The sequence below is a fragment of the Saccopteryx leptura genome, chromosome 11, assembly GCF_036850995.1.
Source record: "Saccopteryx leptura isolate mSacLep1 chromosome 11, mSacLep1_pri_phased_curated, whole genome shotgun sequence".
Classification (NCBI taxonomy): Eukaryota; Metazoa; Chordata; class Mammalia; order Chiroptera; family Emballonuridae; genus Saccopteryx; species Saccopteryx leptura.
Window position 1 is genome coordinate 21,953,117 of NC_089513.1, and position 11,925 is coordinate 21,965,041.

Consider the following 11,925-nt stretch of genomic DNA (forward strand, 5'->3'; position numbering starts at 1 on the left):
ACTGATAGTACTACTGAGAGAGATAAGTAAATATGATATCATAGTCAGAGACCTTAAATTTTCAACAGATAACAAGACAGGTCAACAGGACAACCGAGTAAATATATAGAGGAGACAAACAGCATGATTAACAAGATTGATGAACTATACAATGTAAAACATGGACTGGACAGGTAGAGAATACAATTCCTTTCAAATACATGGGGGACATTCACATAATTGCTCATGTGTTTGGTCACAAAATCTCGACACAGTTTTACAGATAGCTATCATACCTAATGTCACAGTCACTAATCATAATGCAATAAAATGAGACCACATCAAAATCATAGCAAAGATAAAATTTCTTTACCTGTCATTTAAGTAACATAGTCCTCTAATTATTGGGTTAAAGTCAATCAAAATAAAAATTACACCTTATTAAACTAAATGGAGAACACTATATCAAAACATATGGAGTGTGGGTTTCCAGAAAGTAATTAAAAACCTTGGGTCCATTAATTAGAAAACACCAGTCTGAAAATAAATAACTTGAGACTTCAGCTCAAGAAATTAGATAAGGAGCAATAGAAAAACCAGAGACAATAAACAGAAGGAATTTATAAAGATAAAAGCTCAAATGAATTGAACAGAAAACAAAAAGCAGTGTTAACTCATAAACCCAAAAGCCTGTTTTTTAAAGGTCGCTGTAGCAGACAATCTTTTGGCAAGATTGATGAAAAACAAAGATCGATACAAATGAACATTAATTAAATACATGAATAAATATATTATTATATAGATACAAAGCCTGTATTCTGACTGTTTCAGTAGCCAGAGGTGGGGAAAGGATAACCAATAGCCCACCTTAATATTTCTTATGTATCGTTAGGTGTCTGAAGGCCATCATTATATATTGTATGCATTTTAGTTTTCATTCATCTTTTTTAAAGGTTCCCCCTCCCGCCATGGTTTCATACATTCTGGAAATGTCACCCGTTGTCTTACACCTCTTCTCTTGGGCCTCTCTGCTCTGTACCACTTCCTGAGGGAGGGCTCACTCTAGGGATGCTTGTTTGGTGGCTGTATTCAAACTAGACTCTTTTGGTTGTAAGGGACAGAGACTGACTCAGGAAGAAAGGTCTCTGTCAGGTCACTTTTGATTTGGATTTGAAACAAATCTGTCAAAGCACAGACCGAAGCAAGCCAAGTCTCTCTCTCTCTGTCTCTTTCTCTGCATTTCTGTTTCTCTCTGCATCTGTTTCTCTATGCAGGTTCTCTGCAGTCTTTCGCCTCTACCTGCAGCCTTCCTTGTCAGATATGTTCCTTCATCACACCAGCTTTACATGGTTCTGACTCACTCTTCATTTGCCTGATGGGCCCAGTCTCTCTCTAGCCTCTGGTTCAAAACTGTAAGAGAGGGTTCATCTCATCTCTTCTCACCAGGCCTTAACAGGTCACTGTCCCTTCCAAGCTATGTCTGCTCTTGGGCTGAGTGTCTACATCTGGGCCAGCCAGGGGGGACCATGGCATACTAGCAGGGGTCTCCAAACTTTTTACACAGGGGGCCAGTTCACTGTCCCTCAGACCATTGGAGGGCTGCCAAATACAGTGGTCCTCTCACTGACAACCAATGAAAGAGGTGCCCCTTCCAGAAGTGCAGTGGGGGCTGGATAAATGGCCTCAGGGGGCTGCATTGTGGCCCGCGGGCCGTAGTTTGGGGACGCCTGGTAGAGCATGCAGCCTGGGCATGGAGGTGTCCTTCGATGACTAACATCTCTAGTATAGGCTGACACATTTGCCTGGGGGCGTGACCACAGTTTCCCCAGCAGGCTATTCAGAGGATCTGTGTCTCTGCCTGCCTCCCGACCCCTGGGAGAGGGACAGTGAGCTCTGAACCTTTCGAAATGTGAGTACCATGGTCAGGAGGCAATGAGGGGGCCGAAAGCCTGCCATGTCCTCTGAGGCCAGGCATCCTTGGGCTGGGATGGAGCCAGTGACTCCCAGACACCTACCTGGGCTTTGGGCACAATTTCCAGACGCTGCTGCTCCCATCCTTGGAAACATGGAAAACGCACAGGCTTCCACAGGACCTCGGGGGACACATTCATGTGGTTAGGAGACAGCACAAGCAGCTGTCATCTAGGAATTCGCTTTTGGGCTCTGAAAAAGGTAACCCCTCATGCTTCACTTAGTTGAAGTGCTGCGTCCTTGACTGGTCACCGAGACTCACAGGTCTGCTGGCATCTTGATCCTGGGACTTCCCAGCAGCCAGAACTGTGAACTAAGTGTTTGTTGTCTGTTAACTAGTCTCTGGTAATTTACAGGCACCTCAGCTGACTAAGACACCCGCATAAATGACAGTAACAGGGGCTCTATGTGCCTGAGGGGCAGTGGAAGCCGGGGGAAGGGGACCCACCTCTGCCGCATAAATGACAATAACAGGGGCTCTATGTGCCTGAGGGCAGTGGAAGCCGGGGGAAGGGGACCCACCTCTGCTGGCGATGGGAAAGACCAGGGCAAGGGATGCATCAACCCTATGGATAAAGTTGAGTGTGTCTATGTTTGTCAGCTAGTTTACTGATTTGTGCCCCGCTTCCTTCCACAAAGGTCTGAAGGTGACAGGCCTCCGGGTTTGTGCCTGTGGCCCTGCTGCCCAGCACAGAGCCTGGCACAGTAAGCCCCTCAACAAATACCGCTGGGTGTTGAGTGTTCAAGTGCCCCTCTCCTGTCGTCTTCCCCTGCTGTTGCAAACCTGTCCCCCTGCCCTCTCCCTTCCTGGGTCCCACGGATTTCAGCTTTCTCCCTGCCAAGCAGATCGCTTTCCTGATACCCACTAACACCTACAAGGGGAGCCACTGGCCTCGCATATCAAGAAGGCGGATGTTTGGTGCAGATTTTATTCCAGAACACATATTTAGGATCTTCAGAAATCCCCGTCCACCTTTTGGCTGTGATACCTTAGATTGAAGGTACGAGCAGAACAATGTGTGAGTGGCATGTAGAGTAAATGATTAACGTTAAGAACCTCTTTATTAGACAGTCGTGCACAAAGGAATTTTATTTCAGATCCTCTGACACATGACAAATGGCTGCTTCAGACAAGAAGCAAACCACGTCCTCTGGCAGGCGGCACCGAGGGCTGTATCAGCTGGGGGAAGCAAATCCAATTTGCTTTTAAATGCCATTTACAGACTGTTTCTTTCATGCTAACAACCCGAGTTATTGAAGTTGAGAATGTAAAAGTTCAGACGGGAAGAAACTTTGCCCGGGCTCCGTCTGGGCGGGCAGGCGCCTTGCTCAGGCTGGGCTGGGGCAGCCCTGGCGCTGGGGGCCTGGCGCTGGGGGCCTGGGGCAGCCCCGGGTTTCAGGCCGCTCCTCCCGCCCTGGTACGCCAGGGGTTTGTGGAGGAACTACTTCGCCAGGCAGTGAGCGGAATGTGAAATCCACCGAATTACATCCTACTTAGGAGTTTCCCAGAGGCAGCTTTGAAACAAATTTCCGAGGATAAGCAGGGCAGGTTGGTGATTGTGTGGCTAATGTGTGTCCACACAGTGAACAAAGCCTGTCTTCTGACTGTTTAGTAGCCAGAGGTGGGGAGAGAATAGCCAATAGCCCATTCTGCTGGCTCTTCTCCCCACCCCTGCCCAGTCCAGGTGAGATGGCTTGTAGTTTCTGGGTTCTAGGCTAGGTGAGAGTGGGGTGGTAGAGAGGTGCCATGCTGGATGGTGGACTATGCGGGCAACTGGATGGGGAGTCAGAGCTGGTGGTGTTGTGGAAAGGCTGGGAGCAAGGCTGGAGGGACAAGGACCTGGAAGCCATCATCAAGACACAGGCAGGCACTCCGAAGCCCAGGAGGGCTGATGGGGTCAGGGGACACGCAGCAATGCGGAACCACAGGATTTTGTGGGGGGTAATGTGGTAGTGGTGGGCATTTGGTCGTGGGTGCTGGTTGAGATGGACATCAGGGAGAGATGAATAGGACAGAGATTTGGGGACGATGTGAGGCATGGCATGTGATAAAAAACCAGGGAGCACAAGATTCCTAGAATCAGGGCCAGGCTCTCAAACCAGGCAGGCATCCCAACAACCACCCTGAGGTAGCAGTGACGAGAAGACTAGGCAGGAGCTGGTGCCCAGCTCAACCTCCAAGGCGCTGGCTGAACTGTTACTGGCAAGAGTCACTTTAGGAACATGGTTCACCTGGACTCTGCAAGTCGGGGCAGACTGAAGACATTGATGAGTCAGCAGCTTGTGAATGTGGGGTTGGGGTCTCAGGGGGGGCAGACTGAAGACATTGATGAGTCAGCAGCTTGTGAATGTGGGGTTGGGGTCTCAGGGCAGCTCGTAACGGGCTGGGAGTGGAGAAGGACAGAGCCAGTGGGGAGAATAGTGTGGTCCTCCACACGAGTGCTGTGAAGTGTGTCGCTACACCAATGTGAAGGAATTACAAGGGGTTATTACTATGGTTGGTATAACACATCCCCCCTCCTCACCTGGACTGCTCTGAGGTCCAAGGATCCAGTTTGTTCAAGACCATCTAGTAAATATATGGGGTTGGTGGATTGGCCACGGTCCCAATGTGTGCTTGGGACGAGAAGTCAGGGAACAGCAGGATACCCAAACCTGCCCACGACTTCACAGGTCTCTCTGCACCTACAGCATGGCTGGACTCCCTATGGGAATTTGTAGCATGGACTCAGGGAATGGCCTTCTGGTCTTCTTCCTGCACCTCACTTTGTGGTCTCTTAACTATGCTGGCTAAAGAATCCACTCTCCACCCTGTGGCTAACCCACTGCCCCTTGCTTCCCAAAGCTGCTCTCACAAAGGGTATGAACCTCAGTTCTCTGTCCTCTATTTCTAAGGCAAAGGGCATTTTCTTGCTACCTAGCACCCCAGCCTGTGCCAGAGACTCTGTCCTTACTTGGTTGGCGTGAGAGGTTAGTTGGCTGATAACATGGGAGAAGGAGATAGACATGGTGCATCCTGTAGGTGGGAGGGCAGGAGAGGGGAGTGTGTTCTGTTTTCCCTACACTATTAAATGGGAACTGGGGGATCAGACTCCTAGTCTCAGCTCCTCCATCCTCTTCCATTCCATATTGCCCATTGGATTCCATTCCATTGGATGAGCACCTACTGTGTGTTAGGTTCTAAGTACTGAAAGACAAAACTGACATGGTGCTTCCTCTTATGGGGCTCCTAGTCCTGTGGAGGAGGTGGATGGCAAACAATATCATGCCATTGGACCTTGGGCTACACTACAGGCAACAAAGGGGAGTGGACAGACACTGGCCTGGGAATTAGCAGAGCATGAGTAGAATCCTGGATCTATTACTGGCCTTGGGGAGATCCCGCAGCTCCATGGGGCCTGATGTCCTTGTCTGTTAACTGGGAGGCTCAGCCAAAATCATTTTTAGTCTTCCTTTTCAGCTCTGATGTTTTCGTTTTTTAAAATACTTTATATTTTGCTTGCTTGTTTCCTTGTTCCACCTCCCCTCATTCCCTAAACCATTTGAGCCTGTTGTCCGTCTCCAGCGTTCTCGCTCTCCGTGGCACACAGTGTCTCCCGGTTTTCACAGTGGAAGTGGAGATGAGAGCTGCCCCTCTCCAGCTGTTCTCTCATCCAGGTTCACTCTGGCCCTTTGCCAGTCCCTGCAGAGTGTTCCTGCTCAGCAGGGACATACTGAGCACCTGTGCTTGTTGCACATCATTGCTGTTTCCTACCATTGCCTAGCTCACAACTTCTAGATCCTAACCAAACCATGACCTTCCTTGACCTTAGGCCTGTCCATCCAAATGTACTTGTCCCCTTAGGCATAGACTTGTCCTTTGTGCCCATACTCATCCAGATATCTGCTTCTGTAACAGCAACTGCTCCACTCACTGGAGATAATAAATCAGAGAGAATAATAATGATATTGGTGGGAATAACAATATTGGAGGCAGTTATAATACTATTAGACAATAAAATAATAATATTGGAGAATATAATAATATTGGAGAATATAATATAATCCACACAGATGTTATGTGTAGAGCAGCTATTCGTGGGAAGCCCTAGTGTGTGTTGATACATAATAATCACGGGCAGGAAGTGGTAGGGTATGGGGGAAGATGGCCAGGCAAGGAACTGGTGTTGAAAGTCGTGTCCTGAGAGCTGGGATGCAGGGTTATGAGAAACAGGATAAGACCTTAGGGCTTAGAGCTATGTAGGACCAGCACAACCTGACCCCATGTCTGTGCTAAACTGCTCATTGTGAACCACTCCAGCCCCCAGTCCCACCTCCTCATGACCTTGCTCCTTCCCAGTTCCATTCAGTAAACATTTCTTGATCTCTATGTGGCATTCATCTGAGGCATGAGAATAGTGATGAAGATGACAAGGTGTGGGGATATTTGGAGAAATATACCCAGAGAGTGGAGCTCAGCAGAGAGCACTTTGAGCCTTATTCCATTCCCTTAAGGTTGCCAAAGCCATCTGGGAGGTCTTTGGCTACAGTTGATTGGGTGTCCTCACCTTCGTCTGTCCTCTGCCGAGTCCGGTCCTGGGGCAGTTTGGATTTGGTGGTACAGGCTCTGGTTCTTAAGTGATTTGGGGGACTCTGGTCTTTCACAAAGGAAAAAAAAGGCTCTGGGGACAAGCCAGTCATCTCTGGAGACTGGCCTGATTAGAGAGTGGCTTGAAGAGGAGTCTGTGTGGCAGTTTCTGCTTCCTTCAGGCAGCCGCCTCTGCTTTCGGGCTAAGCCTTAGTTTCAAGCCTACCCAGTGTCCTCTTTGCCTTCTTTTAATTGAAATATTTGGGTGATAAATTCAAGTTGTATTTTCAGCTGGATAGTTAGTGCTCAAGGATGATACTACATCCTTTTTGTCTTTCCTGATTCTTACCAGCTACTCCATAACTATCCAGAATTACACCAAAGGTATTATAATTATCCAAACACTATTATAATAAAGGATTTTTCAAAAGGAAAATAACCAGTTTCACCACACAATTTTTGCTAAGTGCTTTCATTTTTCTGGTTTGTCATTTAATTTTTGTCCTATTCATGTTTATCTTTTGTAGTTTTAACTATGGTAGAATCACATTTTATGTTCTTGAGGGCCCTGAGAAGGTATATATATATGCCAGGAAGGACTCCTCTTGGTTAACTGGGCCCAAATTCATAACCAGAGTCTAGCAGTCATTGCTGATGGAGGTCTCTCTTACACACAGATTTCAGGGAAAAGTGCTACCAAGCCTTCTGTGTGGTGTCCCTGCTGGTTAAGCTAACCTTTATAAAGGAATTCCTGGAATAGTCTTTCAACCAATGGGCTGTGATCTGTCCCATCTAATTAGAACTGTGCACCATATCCTCATTTGCATCTATACTAACCAGTTGGAGTGGCTCCATAATAACCAATCAAAGTGTATGATTCCAGCAAGCAGAACCTGCTGTTTGGACCAATCAGTTCAGTGTAATTGGATTCCTCATTTGCATAAAAGTGGGCCAATCAGGAGCCAGGGCAGGACTTGTCTCTACAAAAGGTGGCCTCCCTTTTTACTGAGTGAGCATACTTTTGGTTTCTTCTGGAGGTTGTGTTTCCCAGGTTTGCCAATTGTTCACTTGAATCAAGTTTCTCCTTTTTTTGCCTCTCAGACTGAGGATGGATGTTGGCATTCTTCAAACTTTGAAATACCCTTTAAGGGTTATGTCAAAAGCAATTTCCATGTTGTCTCATGACGGTGGCCTCCATATTTTCATTACTTTCCTTCATATTTTCTTTCCCAACAATGGCCAGCTAAGTGAAATTAATGGGGGTGGGGGAGTGCATATTTTACTGCAATGTGCAGATAGAAAGCATTCAACCAATTTTTGGGAGAAGCAGGCATAGGGGCTGCACTGGGCCTCCCCACTCCATACCTCTTTTTCTCTTCCCTTTCCTCCTCAGTCTTTCCCTTCCACAAGCTGCTGTTTGGTTACACATGGTTCGCTTTGGTTGCTTGCTCCCGCATGCTAAGGCTTGGGGAATAACTACATTGCAAATTATGGAGCAGAGGCTGAAATCCATGCATTACATCCTACTTAGGAGTTTCCAAAGGCGGCTTTGAGACAGATTCCCGGGGATAAGTAAGATCAGAAATACATCGGGTAATGTTTGTACACACACAGAGTGAATAAAGCCCGCCAGACTCCTTAACAGGGGAAGGTGGGAGGGGAGTACATTTTGTCGCCTGGGGCTAGAATAACTGCCGCCCCAGTTTAGGTGAGGGGGAGCTGCTCCAGAATGGAGGTGGCCCAGGGCCTCCTTCAGGACACGTTGTTTCCTAACCTGGTTTTGGATTGGCTGATATTGTTTCTCAGAAGCCCATGGCCATGTTATTGAAAAATGGCCTCTCTGGGTGCTGTAGGAAGCTGAGACTCATCACCTAGGGACCTCTGTGATGTAAGGCCTGAGGTTAAGGTCTGGTATACGGTGCTGCCTTGACATCTGGGGAAATTGGGAGGGCCCTGAATGACCTAAATGCATGTTCCCTTCCCAGTTCTGCCCCAACAGATGGGGTTCCCTTCTCATCAAGGGGACCAGGAGCACTTCCTGTTTATCCCTGAGGGGCCAGTCTCAGGTCCTGGAATTATTCAAACAAGCTAATCACATCTTCTCCTAGGAACCAGGGGTCTTGGTGCTACAAATCCTGCCTCGCACAGCCCCTGGCTGTTCACCCTGTTCCCAAGGGCATCCCCTGTGACTGTGTGTGCTTTGTGGTGTCCTCCTCGGGGCTTTGAGCATGCATAACTAAGAAACCGCTGTCCATCTCACCTGTCTAGGGTTGGATGTTGGGTGTTCAGCCATCCCCATAATTGTGGGGCAGGAGTCCCTCCCTGGTCAAGGGGAGGGCTAGGGAGGGAGCAGGAGGGAATTAAAGCCATCTCATAGACACTACGGTGGGGGAGAGGTTCAGAGTCTACATGCACAAGCTGTGTGACATCTGACAGGCACTAAGACCTGCTGGGCCTCATTTTCCTCACCTGCCCATTGGTCATGATAATTTCTGTCCTTCTGTATGAGATGGTCAGTGTACACAGTGATGGCGTCACCACTGTCCTGACAAGGGGGCTGGGGCAGGGAACAGGACCCATGGAGTGTGCTGAGCAATGGCAGACACTTGTGCGCGTAATGGTATTACCCTCGTCATTACTGCTGCACAACTGGATTCCCTTCTCTCGAAGCACATTCGCTTTATTTTCATTGTTTATCTTTTTTTCCAGGAGAAGTAGCTAGAGACATTTTGTTTGTAAGTTTCTTTGTCAAGCCTCCCAGCTTCTCCATCGAGGAGTTGATGATCTGTAAACAAATGCTTCCATACACAGGGGAGCTCCCCCATTTAAAGGCACCTTAGGGGGAGCCCTTTTACAATGAGAATTATTGCCCTGTAATGCTGTTTTTTGGTGAGTTTGGAGTTTTGCTTAGCAAGTTACTTTAAAATGGAGACTGTGTATCCTAGGCAAAGCAGACCAACAGCAGGGTAGATGAGACTTTTCCAAATCCCATAACCTGGTCCTAGCCGCAGTTGCAGCCAGACAGGGCTTGCTTCTATTAAGGACTCAGGGGTAATGATGGGTGATGCTGAGGAAATGGTGTGATGTGTTGGGGAAGAACTTCAGCCTCTATCTTTCCCACTCTGTGATCCGGGGCAGGCTTCCTCAGTTTTTCCACCTGGGAAATGAAGATAGTAATTCCTGCCTGAATTATTGCTTTGAAGATGAAATGAGATGTCAAATGTGCCATGCCTGAGTTCTGCAAACATAGGTTCCTTTTGGGCTCTGAGCTCATTGGTGTTCATCTTTTCCTTCCCGACACAGAGCGCCCAGGGAAAGGCTGGTTAATTCGGCCACTGTCCTGCTTCTCCAGTGTAATCTGGGACTTCTTCTGCATGAGCCTGTTATCGTCCCTGAAGCTGAGGTCTGCAGCTGTTGGAGATAGGCAAAAATTACATGAGGAATGGTTGCAGCGGGAGTGGAAGGCACAAGAAGAATTCAGAATAAAGAAGGAAAAAGAAGAGACAGCTAGGAAACGGCAAGCGGAACAGGAGAGAAAGTTAAAGGAAGAATGGGAAGCACAGCAGAAGAAAGAGAAAGAAGAGGAGAAGCAGAAGCTACCAGAGAAGAGAGAAAGAGAGGAGCCTGTGCAGAAGATGCCGGAGCGGGCTGAAAATGCGATGGAAAATGTTGCCACATGGCAAAACCCAGAACCACCTACGGACTTAAGAAGAATGGAGAAAGATCAAGCTAATTGTCCATTCTACAGTAAAACGGGAGCTTGCAGATTTGGAGGTAGGTGTTCCCGCAAACACAGTTTCTCGACATCAAGCCCCACCCTTCTCATCAGAAACAGGTTTACGGACGAGTGGAACGGAGCAGCGCTGAAAGGACGACCCCGACCCCGACGCCGGCCTGGAGCACGGCGGAGAGGAGACCTCCCAGCAGTTCCTGGACTTCTGTGAGGATGTGCTCCCTGAGTTCAAGGATGTGGGGAAGGGGATCCAGTTCAAGGTCAGCTGCAACTTGGAACCTCATCTAAGAGGCAATGTGTATGTTCAATACCAATCGGAAGAAGAGTGCCAGGCGGCCCTTTCTCTGTTTAACGGACGATGGTTTGCAGGACGGCAGCTTCAGTGCGAATTCTGCTCAGTGACCCGATGGAAAATGGCAATTTGTGGCTTTTTTGAAATACAATGCCCAAGAGGTAAGCACTGCAACTTTCTTCGTGTGTTCAGAAATCCCAACAATGAATTCTGGGAAGCTAATAGGGACATCTTCCTTTCTCCAGATCGGTCTGGCTCTTCCTCTGGGAAGAACTCAGACAGGAGAGAGGTGGGACGCCATGGCGAGTGCCATGGCAGACGCAGGAGGAGGAGGAGCCCCAGTCTGGCGCCCCCTACCAGCGTGGCTCCTCCTACCAGCGTGGCTCCTCCTACCAGCGTGGCTCCCCCTACCAGTCTGGCACCCCCTACCAGCGTGGCTCCTCCTACCAGCGTGGCTCCCCCTACCAGTCTGGCGCCCCCTACCAGCGTGGCTCCTCCTACCAGCGTGGCTCCTCCTACCAGCGTGGCTCCTCCCTCCTACCAGCGGGGCGCGGAACCCAGAGGAAAGGAAGAGTAGCTACAGCGGGAAGAAATCCCACAGACGTGTGGCAAAAAGTCCTGAGAGGCACAGTTCTCGAAGCAGAGAAAGAAAAAGGGACCGCAGCAGGGGCCGGGGCAGCCAGAGCAGGAGCCACCAGAGCCGGAGCCGAAGCCGGAGCCGGAGCCGGAGCTCTAGGTCCAGGAGTCATGGCGGGAGGAGGTCAGGTAGTAGGGACAGAACTATCCCTAGTCCCAAATCTAAATAAATCAATCTTGTTTTCAAAAAAAAAAAAAGAAAGAAAAAGAAAACAACCTGAGGTCATTGGCTTGAGTGCGGGCTCATCTGGTTTGAGCACAGCTCACCAGCTTGAACCCAAGGTCATTGGCTTGAGCAAGGGGTCACTCGGTCTGCTGTAGCCCCCTCACGTCAAAGCACATATAAGAAAGCAATCAATGAACAACTAAGGTGCTGCAATGAAGAATTGATGCTTCTCATCTCTCTTTCTTCCTGTCTGTCCCTATCCCTCTCTCCGTCTCTCTCTCTCTCTCTCTCTCTCTCTCTCTCACACACACACACACACACACACACACAAAGCCTCTCCTGCAATGAGTGCAAAGCAGTTATAAAGGCCTTCACTTCCAGGAAGTCTTCTCTGATTAATCACACTTTTCCCCAATGGCACCATTGCTTTTTCTTATTTATATATTTTTAAAAATTAAATTTGTTGGGGTGACATTGGTTAATAAAGCCTTTTCTTTAAAATCCATACCCTCCTCTCCCTCATTTCTTCCCGTTGCTTTCTTCAGTTATGATTTTCTCCCTTGCTTGTTCTCATTTGCTGC

The 11,925-nt window shown here is 48.4% G+C and overlaps 1 pseudogene; it reads left to right on the forward strand.

Annotated features, from left to right (window-relative positions):
- The first annotated feature begins 4,173 nt into the window (after positions 1-4,173).
- LOC136382880 (U2 small nuclear ribonucleoprotein auxiliary factor 35 kDa subunit-related protein 2 pseudogene) lies at positions 4,174-11,348 on the forward strand (annotated as a pseudogene).
- Positions 11,349-11,925: the final 577 nt, after the last annotated feature.